The sequence below is a fragment of the Apis cerana genome, linkage group LG1 (assembly GCF_029169275.1).
Source record: "Apis cerana isolate GH-2021 linkage group LG1, AcerK_1.0, whole genome shotgun sequence".
Taxonomy (NCBI): Eukaryota; Metazoa; Arthropoda; class Insecta; order Hymenoptera; family Apidae; genus Apis; species Apis cerana.
The window spans coordinates 3,390,804-3,403,830 of NC_083852.1; the positions used below are offsets into that span (position 1 = coordinate 3,390,804).

Here is a 13,027-nt window from a genome sequence, read left to right on the forward strand (position 1 = left end):
TTTTTTTTCTATTACGGGCAGAATATATTCTTTTATTCATTTTTCTACTCGCTTCTATTTCTCCGTTCCTCTATTTTTATATATGAATATAAAAATAGCCCAAAAGTCACGGTGATAAAAATACAATACGAGCGATACAATTTTTTTTTTATTTTATTTTATTTTTATAGATGTAAAAAGAATTCTGACAATAGAAATATTTCAAAAAAAAAATGAAAATTTCTCCATTCCCCGATTTTAAAAATATTCACGAAAAGTCACGATAATAGAAATACACGGGGAAATAAAAATTCTCTGCTTTATTCCCTCCTTTTGTCAAATACATAAAACTAGAAAACTCGAGCAACAATTGTCCACAACGATGTTTATCACTACCGCTTTCATCTTTCTGGACAGAAAATGCCGTAAGTGAGTAACTCGAAAAAATTAGATTAATCGAAAAGCTGTGTCAAAAAAAGATGGAAATAAAATTTTCGATTAAAAAACGTTGAAGAAATGTTGAATTAACGGTGAAAGAACCAACTCGTCAAAGCCAGCTCCTCGTTTTGCGCGACTTCTAAGCAGGAACATCAGCTGCTGCTGCAACAATTTGTAAAAGGGTAAAAAAGGGAGAAAATATCTTTTATCGAGCAACTGGTCCCGACACCCGTACAATAGGCGCGCAAGCCAGAAGTATTAACCTTTAATTGCATCGCCGTGTACGTACATACGCTTCTCTGGCTGGTTATGACGTCCACCAGAAGTTGTAGGACAGCCTGTTCTAATTGAATTTCCCCGCTTGCAAATTCGCTCATTTATTATAATCGGCGTATCACTCGTCCCTTCTTTCAAGCACAATTTCTTACAGGGATCGATATCCAATCGACTTTATTTGGTTGGAGAAATGATTTGATCGAAAAGCCGGATTCGAAAAGGAATATAATCTGCTCGAGAGAAAATGGCAGGGGCGAATTCAAAGAGCGCAATAAAATTTATACGCGCTCGCACGAATAAATGAAACGTGTTGAATAAATAATCCAATGGCGCTCGAGATTGCGGGATGAAGGGTGCTTGGCGAGCGCATTAGAAGCCAACTTTGCGCACCTTTTCGACCGTGATTGCGTTTAAAATTGAAGTGGACGAAGGCGAGTGGATCCTCTTTTAACAGCATTTTTCAGATTAGAGAGAGCTTCGCGTGCTCCATAATTTTCTATTTTTTTAAAACAACTCGAAAGAAGGAAATTCGAAGAGGAATAATGTTATTACACAAGTGGATCTCAGCAAAGTGGAACGTTCTTAAATTTTCCCAGATCGATACACCCCTTCGTCGCGAATATCTTTCGAAACTTCGATCGAAAGGAGCCAAGTTCAAAGTTCCCTGGCATTAATTAACACTCTCGTCAAAGGAACAAAAGGCTTCCTTTTCCTTCTCCGCGCCGTCACAGACGTTCGGTTTGTTCTGCTTTTCGTCCTCGCAGCTGATCCTCGCTCGAAAGATGACATCCAACGAGGGTTTTTTCCTTTGGACAGATTTTTGGAACGACGAGGGAAACGATGGAAAAACGAATATTCTTTTTTTTGGATCGAAACAAGAGTTTCTTTTCTAAGAAGTATATACTTTTTCAATCAGAGCGACGATTTTTTCTTTTTTCTCTGGCGAAACGAAAACGCGCTTTTAACGCGCTGCGAAAAATTTTCAATCCAACGGAATGTAACTCGGCCGGGAGCTTTGATTTCGATAATTGAACTTTTACAAAGGGTCGAAAATGGACTTGTGTAACGCTTCATTGGGGATAATGGTCGAATTATCGATTCTTCTTTTGCGACCGTGGTATCGTATTATCGCTGGTAAAAAGTGCGTAAAGCGAAAATCATTACATCATACGCCGCTGAAAGTGCGTTGAAAAGAAGAAATTCGCAATGAACGCGTTGTGCATTATTTAAACGCACTTATAAACCTTTAAAAACTTTTGCACCATTTTATTCCGCTTCATATCCCGTGATGATACGCATTCCATATAATTACAGCTCGCGATCGAACGCGTAAAGAAGCAACCCTCGCGCAATATTCTCGAAAATTATAACAAAGAGGCAAATTTCGTATACAGATACCCGTTATACACGCGTCGAAAGACCAAGTCGCTTAATATTCATAACGTCTCCCCTCCTCTCGAACCTCTAAACGCATTTTAATAACGTTTTCCCTTTCCTTTCCCTGCACACCTGAAAAAGAGGGGACCTCCTTTCAACTCTTCCGCGTGTCTCTCCTCAGCTTTCGAACGAACCAAACAACGAACCGATCCTCCCTTTCCCTTTTTTTCGATGGAAAACTCGGCCACCAAGTCTTCGCCGCGGGAAAAATCGAAAAGCTGACACATTTTCCGAGAAATTTCCATTGTTTCTTTCTCGATGTTCCGTTAATTTGCGATTCCTCTCCTCGAGTAAAAAGGATGAGAATTTTAGGGATAACGAGTCTTCGACACTCGATTAGACGCGAGGAACGATGCTTTTTCTTTTCTGGAGGGGGAGTGGAAGGAAGAAGAGACGTTGGGAAGCGTTGGGATCGCATTCTGGGGAAGCAGATAAAGCATCCCAACGGGCAAATATTATTTTCCATCGAGTGGATGCGCAGGAACGATTGCTGTCGCGTCCTCGACGACGCGATCCTCCACGGTTCGCTTAATTTCTCATCTCTCTCCCCGATAACGTTGCATTATTCCCCGATACGTCGGAGATTTCCCCTCCCCTCGGCCGCGAAAAGAGCGACGTCTTTCTTCTCGAGACGCTTCATTGGAAATAATGTTTTTCCTCTTCCTCTTCTTCGATGATTCCTTTTTTTGGGGGGGAAATTCCTGTCGAGGATGATGGAAAGAATGGAGAAATTATTGTCGATCCTTTGGTTGATTTTTTGGGGGGAATTTCGAATTTTTCTCTTTCTTTTCTCATATATTCGCGAATATGGAATAAGAAGGAGAAATTGGATCGATCTATAACAACGTCGATATTTTCCCTTCTTTCTCTTAGACGAAATTTTGACTGACACTTGCCACGACAATTAACAATTTCGATAACAAAATCGACGAAACTTTCGTTCCGCGATGCGTGAAATTATTCCAAGATTGAAAGAAAGGGAGAGGAGAAAAGGAAAATCTTCAATTTCAGCGGAGTCCGATCTCCGTGCTAATTTTTATCGAGATATCGATCCAAGTGTACCAATTCTCGCCGCCTAGTGGTCCCTAGTGAAAGGGTTGCGCGGCGCGACTCTCGCATTTCCCCAAATAACCCCCTTCTAGGCATTCTCCCCCTTTTCCCGGCCAAATAATCCCTCTCGCGGCACGTGGAACAACCGAGGGATCGATATTTATCGGCGTGTTGTACCCTCTCTCTCTCTCTGTCCGTCTATGTATCTATCTATCCATCTCTCTCTCTCTCTTTGGCGCAAGTCTCATTTTGCGACAACGACGAGCCGCTTTGACCAAACCCTGCCTGTAATACACAGCTCGCTCCATTCTCATCTTTCCTGATCACATTTCGACACGAATGAGAGTTACAACTATTTAATTTATCACTCGTGAAAAGAGAAGGGGCTTTTTCAATCATTGTTCTTATCGTCGAAAAAGGGGGAGGCTGTTTATTTTATTTTATCTTTTCCGTCGAAACGTCGAGTATTTTGCTGGGGAAGGTTTGGGCCGAGTGTTACTTACAACCATCTTGGATCTCCTCGGCTCTCCTTACATTCGAACGACCGATATTCGAGCAATATTCATTTTTAAGCACGATTCGTATCGACACATTCGTTTACCAATTCGAATTAAATACTTTTTCGTGTATAATCCGTTCTCTCGTCTTCAAAGCTCGGCTGCGTCGAAGCTAAGACTGGAAGGGAACGGATTGAAGGATCTCGCTTGAAGGAAGAAAATTTTTGTTTCGACGATTTCAAAGCTGGATAATAATTTTAATTTTCAAAACTGTTGAATTATTCAGCCGAGAGATGTCCCTCCTGTTGGCGATTAATTATATCCGCACGCGTATCTAGGACCAATTCCCTTCTACAAAATGGAACAGAGGGAGGGATACGAGGGGGAGAAGAGGAATCGTGGGGCTGGCCACAATTTTCGAACCGGTAGCGGGTCAATACCCAGGAGATTGCGAGTCGAATTAGTGTTTAATAGTGAAAGTTTCGTTCGAGAGGCTATCTTTCTTGGTTAGAGGGGAGGGGGAAAGAGGAACTGCGTAAACGGAACGACGACTCTTGGCCTCCTGCGAATCCTTTCCAACCAACCAATGAATCTTTAAATAAGAATGGATTACTTTACGCCAACTTTAATCCCTTCAACTTGCCTTGGAGGGAATTTTTTTTACTCCAACGAACTCGTTTATTTATTTTTTCAAATATCGCTTCACCAATCTTATCAATTGAAAAATATATAAAAAGGAAATTACATTTGATTACACGCGCGTATACAAAACGTTTACACAAAACTGCAAATAAAATTTCAGTGTGAAGCTTAATGTTTGGAATACAACACTTTCACGACCACTTTAAATTAGCTAAAGAAATTGATTCATCGACGGAAAGAAAAAACGAGAAGGACAAAGACAAAAAAAATACCGGCCTCATCGGTTTCGCCCGATTTCCCCCAGGAGTTCCACCATTTCATATTCGTCAAGCGGCTGGACACGGGGCTCGTCTCGTTTCGAGACACGTCGACAAATTAAACCGGCTCGGTTCGATCGGAGGGAAAGAAGAGGAACGGGAAGAGGAGAGCAATAATTTCGAGCCTTCTTCTTGCTCAACTGACTACGATGCGGTAACTCCTTTCCAACAAAAATCCATCTCCACCGCTAATTCTCCGTGTGAACAGAACGTCCTAGGCCTCTCTCTTTCTCTCTCAGCGGTTTCCAGTCCTGTTTTCCGTGGTTGCACAGAAAGAGAGAGGGAGAAGGCACACAATCGGCTAGGATACGCACACCTGTTTCAACCGGATAATGGATGAACTGCTGCCAAGATTCACGCTTATGTTTACTCGACACGCAGGGGTTACTTTCAGAGGACCGACTTTCTTCGTCTCTTTGTTGTCGCTTTTAGGGGAGGAGAACACTTTTGGTATCGTTTGCTCGCGATCATCCCACTGTTGACTCTCAACGCTCTCTCTTTACCTCTCTTTTCCTATTCTTCTCTCGTCTGGGAGGATAATCGTGGAGAGACGATCTTGCGTTTCGTTATTGCGATAAAATTTTTCCTTCTTCGAATGATCCTTTTCTCGATGACAATTATCAGTGTTAAGGGAAACGAGTTAAATTCATTAGCTGGAGATTCTCGTAATGAAATGAATTAATAAAGCGTGTTTGGATATATATATATATGTGTGTGTATGTGTGTGTGTTGTATAATAAACGTAATTTCGCGTTCCACGTGGAAATCTTTTGTGGATTGGAAATTTTTCTCGAGAAAAAAAATTTGGTTTGCAAAATTTTGATAAAAAAAAGCGACGATGTTCCCGCGGGTTTTTGAAAACATTAAATTTTATTTATAGGGAGCAGAGAGTTAAACGGCCTCGGAAAAGATATATCAAGGTAGAAGCGTAGAAATTTATGCATCCACCCTTTTCAGAATTCCCTCCCTTCTTTGAAAATATACACAACCGTACGCGATGATATTTCCTTGGAATAAGAAAGAACAAATTTTTCGTGAAAATATAACGAAACTCTTCTGGCATAATTATCTTCTAGTATCCGGTCTACTCAGCAGCCATTTAAATTTCCCCTGGATTTTTTCTTTCTTTTTTTTTCTTTTAAATAAAAGATATAATTAAACATATATTCCATCCCTTTATTAAATTTCATCTAGTGGAAACAATTCAAGTTAACTTAAATTTTAAAACGCAGACTCCCTTTACATCCCTTTAATAAATAGTTGCAAGAAAAATTAATTTTCTTATCATACAACACATTTCCTTGTACAAACTCTCCGAATCTACTGCAACAAAAAAAAAAACTACTCTTGCCATAAAAAAAAAAGAAAAAGAAAGCATCCCGAAAGAGCAATCTCTGAGCTTCCTCGCCGATATGGGAGGGGGGTGTAGCGAATTAATCGACACGAAAAAGCCGGTATATCCCATCGGGGAGGAGCGCAAACAGAGCATCCGCTCACCCCGGGGGAGAAACGATTTGCGAGGAATCTGAGAAAATTTGCCCTGCCGCGACCCAAGCCAAGCCAAGCACCACGTTTCGACTTAATCTCGACACAGAGAGACACGCTCCTCGCCCATTTGTATACAGGCCTCGTTTCTGTACGCGCCTCTCTCTCTCTCTCCAGCTCCCCCCATCTCTTCCTCTCTCTCTCTCGGCAGGTGGCCGCTTCGAAAAAGGGTTGGGGGTGATTGCGCTCCCATTGACACGGGTTTTATGGAGCGGCCGGGAAGACACGGGGAGAAGGGGGAGGGGAGTGGTGAGCAGGTGCCATTCTCGCCTCTCTCGGCAGTGCAATCCTTACGACGGATAACGCGTCGTTTGTAACTGTCACCGAGACGGGCTGTGGATGCGAGAAGTGGGGAGAGAGAGAAGTGTGTGTGTGTGTATTTGCGTGGAACGGATAGGATAGGTAACTTTGGACCATTCTCGGTGACTTCTTCTTTTCACGGTATGGTCTTTCTTGCCTGTTCTCGCGATACTTTAGAAGGAGTGGGGGAGTCGGTGACTAATGTTGGCCGAAGGTGAATTTGTATACGGGATGGAATCGATAAAGGTGGATACCAAGATGGATAGATTCGAAGGGAACGAATGGCAAAACGAACGGTTTCTTGAAAAATATCTTCCTCCGAGATCAGCTTCTTTTGAGAACAATAGATAATTATATAATAATAATTTATCTATAATTCTTGGAAACCGATGAATAAATTATCGTGTAATTAATTCTGTTTGATAAAGAATAATGACTCGACACAATTCGTTCCATCCGTATATTCGCCCGATATTCGCGGCAACTTCAAATCCGGAGGCGACGAGGCGTGTTCGCGCGAAAGGAGACAGGGACGGATATTCGGTGTCGATACAAATGACCGCGAAGTGATAAATAATGTAACGGGGCAAAGGGGCTCGTGTTACGTGTCGGGGAAACGTATCGTTCCCATTACACGTACGCACGTGTGCATACGGCTGTGTGCCTGGTAAACGATCCTCCAACGACACGCTTCGAGGGATCCTTTTTTTGCGCTCGAACAACCGTCCACACCGCTCTTTCTTATTCTCCTTCTTCGTCGTTTATTACGAGCGCGGTAAATGGTAGGCCTATCAATGACGAGAGCGAACACAAGGAATAACGTGGTGTAGGTGCAGAGACAGAGACACGAGTTTCGAGCTTCGATTCTAATATATATATAACGTACGTCTAAATTGACACGTATTTTAAGGACGTATCTCGATGCTTACGGGCCGTTGTTCAACGTATAAGTGATCGAACAAAGGCTTAGCTTCCCACTTACATCGGATTATTGGCCCGGAGACATATGCATATATACGATTATCGGCCATTACTTACTAGGCGCACGTCGAGGCGTATCGAACACAGGGAGAACGGACAACAACTTCTGTTTCATACACTTGTGTTATACACTCGGTTGACCGCGGAAAATAATGTGGCGCTGCTAGAGGAGGCAGCTATCTCTCTCTCTCTCTCTTTCTCTCTCTTGATACATTGCCAGATACGTTGATTTACGATCGCGCCGTTGGGAATTTCTCGTCCATGCGGCCGAAATTCGCCGTGACAAAACACAACGACGGCTAAATTTTGATATAATTATATACACGTATGTACAGAAGGATGATATTTTAAAATTTTTCGCGTCGACCAATCGATCAATTTTCTCTCGGATCGGATGACACGTAGGGGTTGTTGAACGAGATTCGAATAGAAGGATTTAAGTTTTAATTATGAGATAAGAAAGATTATCGCGGTATAAAAATAATAATAATAATAAAATGGTAGTAGAAATGTTCCGGCGATGGAAATGAATTGACATAGGAACAGAATTGGGAACACGGTATCTCGGTGCGTATCTCTACAATATTTGAACGTTTTCTAGAGAGAGGATTCAATGCCGATGCGCCAGGTATATGGCGGAAGTATCGAAAGCGCATTAAGCGCCCGATTCTATAGAAACCGATGTCAATACAAGCTGGAACGGGATCATGAAGTGAAAACGAATGGAGGGAATGGACCAGCCATTCAGGATGTCGTTGATATCGTTTCGTATATATAAAACTGCTCATCTCGGATCTTATAGGTTTCCCTCTTTGCCCCCTTCAAAATATATATATATATATATAAAGATCGGTTTTTAAGAAATGATACTCTTGCAATTTAATTCCCCTGACATTCGTTCTGTGAAACGAAAGAAATTTATAAACTTCATCTAATAGAAAATTACACATACAGAAAAGTTGTTGATAAATTTTTAGAATTTGAAGAGGATGCCTCTTAAAAATAATTTGTGAATTGTTTACGAATTAACAAAAATCTAATCTAATTGTTTCGATTTATTTATCGATTTTCTCGATCACCGTTCATTTCCCCGTGGAGAAACTCGAGTCGGCAAAAAAACTCTTTCTTCGCACGGTCCAATAGATCAGAAATAATAGAAAATCGATCTCGCTGGATAACGTAAAGGCAATGGCTGCACGCAGTTCCACTTTTTTTTATCGCTCGAAAACCAGGCGGGGATAAATTCCAATTTACAATTCGTCTCGACGAACGTATTATTATTATTATTTGAATTTTAAATTAAATTTTTCCTGTCCAGGACACTTGATCCCCGAGAAATCAGGGATGCTTTAGAGCGAGCTTTAGAGTGACGGAGGGAATTTTAGTCACAAGTTATGTCTTGTGGCCAAGATGGGAAGAAGAGGACGAGCGGATTCGTTATTAATAATGCAACTGTGAGAAAGACTCTACTTGTAATCTTACAAAATGATAGATCTCGATTCAGTTTTATCGAAATTACTTGTACTCTATGAACAAAATTGACAACAGAGGAAAGGGTGGCAGCGATGAAGCGAGAAAGATGCAGTAGAAAGGCGTTGCTCTCGACGAAATAAGAATTTTAAATAACAACTTTACGAAATATCGTTTAACCCTTCGACGAATTTTTCAATCGAGCCTAGAAACTCGAGATGATTTTGCGCATATTTATAGTTTTAATAATAATTCGAGATGGAATTGGAAATTTAAATCGTTCGAGTTGTCGCGAATTTTAATCATCCTCAAATCGTTAAAAAATTTCGTCTCGAATCGTTAGTTGGAAAGGGTTAATATGTAACCCTATAAATTCAAAATCCATTGAATAAAAATGAGATATAAAAAAATAGCCAAGGTTAATACGTATAATAAATATAATTGTATAATAAATAAAATTGGAAGAATTGCAATAAATATAAATAGTTTCGTCGAATAAAATATATTAATCCAACATACCAAATACAACAACCAAAAATTCTCGTCTGGAGTCGTTGGAAACCGAACCAAAAATGGTAACACTGTAAGCCTATATCCAAAAAGTCCACTTGAATAAAAGTAAGATATAAAAAAATAGCCAAGATAGGATAATATGTATAATAATAAATACAATTGGATATAATAAATACCTAATAAATAAAATTGGAAGAATTGCAATAAATATAAATAATTTCGCCGAATAGAATATATTAACTTAATTAAAAAGAAAAAGAATTAACACTATAACCCTATATCCAAAAAGTCTGTGTATCCACTTGAATAAAAATAAAATATAAAAAAATAGCCAAGGTTAATACCTATAATAAATATAATTGTATAATTGTAAGCCTGTATCCAAAAAGTTCATGTATCCACTTGAATAAAAATAAGATATTAAAAAAGCTAGCCAAGCTAGGATAACACGTATAATAAATACAATTGGTTATAATAAATAAAATTGAAAGAATTGCAATAAATATAAATAGTTTCACAAAATATATTAACCTAATTAAAAAGAAAAAGAATTAACACTATAACTCTGTATCCAAAAAATCCATCTATCCACTTGAATAAAAGTAAGATACAAAAAAATAGCCAAGATTAATAATAAATATAACTGTATAATAAATACATAAATAAAATTGGAAGGATTACAATAAATATAAATAGTTTCACAAAATATATAATTAAAAAGAAAAAGAATTAACACTACATCCAAAAAATCCATCTATCCACTTGAATAAAAATAAGATATTAAAAAAATAGCCAAGCTAGGATAACACGTATAATAAATACAATTGGTTATAATAAATAAAATTGGTAGAATTGCAATAAATATAAATAGTTTCACAAAATATATTAACTTAATTAAAAAGAATTAACACTACAACCCTGTATTCAAAAAATCTATCTATCCACTTGAATAAAAATAAGATATTAAAAAATCTAGCCAAGCTAGGATAACACGTATGATAAATACAATCGGATATATAATAAATAAAATAGTTTCGCCGAATAAAACATATTCGGGTGGAAACAGAAGTGAGTAGGGGAGATTCGTCGTTTTGCAACGGCTAGACGCATAAACCATAAAGGCACGTGCCGCCTATGAAATTCTGCCAGAGAAGCCAACGTGGCAGGAGAAGAGAGGGAGGGGAGCGAGGCTTGTTCTCGTGAGAAGAACGGGGATTCCTCCTTTCCGCGCGTGTAATACATCCGTTAGATTCGAGGAGGGGGGGGACTGTGCGACACGGAAACGATATCGGGGAGCATATGGTAATGGTATTCGATTGAAAAACGACACGGATCCCCCCCCTTGTAATTCTTTCCGATTCCCTTTCCACGAATGTAATCGATGAGAACAGTTGATACTGTAGACAGCCGGTCGATCGTCTCGATTCTGACTCTTTTTTACTACTTTCTTTTTGAGATGCGCTATCAAAGAGAATTTCGCGCGATACGAACGATTATGGAATACTTGTTGTTAAGATTAAACCTGGTAGTGATCTTTTAAAAGTAAAAATTTAAAATGTGAATTAATTTAAGATGGATAAATTGGATATATATATCGATAAAACGAAATTTTAAAATAATGATTTTAAAATCATCCATTTTCTGTGCGTATCTCGAGAATTTATAATTTCGTGATCGAGCGGGCAAGAAATATTCTATTTTCTATTCTCGATGGTTGTTTACATTTCACGTGTGATCGATACGCGTCCGTCAAGCGTGCATGTTGCGTCGTGTTGGGGACGAAGTGGTTGACAAACGAGTTGAAAATTGTTGAAAATAGTTCCAAGCAACGCGTGAAACGCGCCACGATTGTTGAAGCTTCGTATTGGAAATATTTTCGCGATATATCGATTACGATATATAGACGCTTGGATAAAAAAAAAAAGAAGAAAAAAAAAAATGTCGTTACGTGTCGCAAAAATGATCGATTTACTAAAAAAAAAAAAAAAAAAATCGAAAGAGATTCGATCGTTTCGTATATAATAAATCGCGTGTCGTAATTTTCAGATCAGACTGAATTATGTACGAATGCAATAAAGTCAGTCGTTGAAGGAAAAATTTGCTTTATTCAAATAAATGTTCTTTTTTTGATTTATAATATTTTTTTTTTTTCACGAAAAAATTCCCGTGAAAATTTTTCATTTCATTTCGTTTCATTTTTTAAATATAACGAAACGCGTCGATATTTTTACAATTGCCAATAAGAATTAGGTTTTTTTTTTTTTGGTAAATATGTCAGAGAATACAAAATGGCATCAAGGAACAAAAATTGATCTTAAAGTTTAAAATTATTTTTTTTCAAAGCTTTCATTTTCAATCAAAAAAAAAAAGAAAATTTCATATTACTTTTTCTCAATTAATAATTATAGCGTTATTTCCATTATATTAATAAATGTTATCAAATAAAGAGATCGTGTCAAATTTATTAAATTAAAACGATATTTAAATTCGTAAATTTAGAATTATTATTCTTTCGCCGCCTATATATTTTAAATTTATAATACAAAATTAATATTTTGCATGATGGAGATTTATTTCTGGATAAAATTGAAATATGATTGAGCAATGGTTTTGTATAAGTAATTAATTTTGCAGAATAGAAGGTGCGCGTCAGAAAGATTGATGGACACCTGTTTCATTGGAATTTGAAAATTTGTTCTCCGGTATTCGAATCTCCATTTTCGTTTGGCAAATGAATATTTTATTCTCCACGGGATAAAATCTTTAATAACCGTTATATAAACATTATCTTTCAAAACACTGCATTTTCCTTTTTAAACTTCCTTTTTTTTTTTTTTTTTTTTAACTAGAAAAGAGAATTATAAATTTATAAATCCCCTTCAAACTTTCGAACTTTGAATGCTTTCTAAAATGATTCTCGCGAGAAGCGCTATCCATTTAAAAAAAAAAAAAATTTCTTTCCTTTTTCATTGTTGTTCAAAAATAAAACACACCTAAAGAATATGAAACAAGATTTCCACACACAAAAAAAAAAAAAAAGAAAGAAAAAAAAGAATTCAATTCGTCTTGAAAAGGGTATCAAAGTTCGAGCACAGATAGAAAAATCATTAAAGTTCGGCTCGAATAAGCAGTATACATACTTTCTGTGCCGTGGATTGCCGGTCCTTCACGTGTATCGATCCCCTTTTATTTTTACGTCTATCGACTTCAGCCAGGAGAATGGCGTAAATATTTACCTGGAAAAGAGGGTAAGATTCAATAAGCTCGTTGGAAAAACCGCACGATTCGTGAAGGAAAAGTGGCCGGCAGAAAATGCGTGGAATTGATGATGACACGCTCCGTGATTCTTTATTTGAATTGAGGAAAGCGGGGAAAATCGATGAGAAAAAAAAAAGAAGAAGAAGAAGAAGAAGAATGGATTTTTCTTCTATCATTCCTTAAATTTTCCTCTTCTCTTTTCGAATTTTCATTTAAAACGTGAAATTGATCGACTGATCGCAACGATGTAATTAAAAAATTAATACGAAAATGTATGCATAATTTTGAGCAATATTTGTATCATTGGGAATTACTTTTACATTC

At 37.8% G+C, this 13,027-nt stretch overlaps 1 protein-coding gene and 1 long non-coding RNA gene across 2 annotated transcripts in view; one reads left to right on the forward strand and one right to left on the reverse strand.

Annotated features, from left to right (window-relative positions):
• LOC133667393 (uncharacterized) overlaps nt 1-9,968 on the forward strand; it is a 70,192-nt gene extending 60,224 nt beyond the window's left edge. Inside the window, exon 3 of the long non-coding RNA XR_009832857.1 lies at nt 8,781-9,968. This is a non-coding gene — a long non-coding RNA (uncharacterized LOC133667393). The remainder of the gene's footprint in view (nt 1-8,780) is intronic.
• The window catches only part of LOC107994778 (CUGBP Elav-like family member 2), a 383,891-nt gene that overhangs the window by 357,782 nt on the left and 13,082 nt on the right, over nt 1-13,027 (reverse strand). The window lies entirely within an intron of this gene.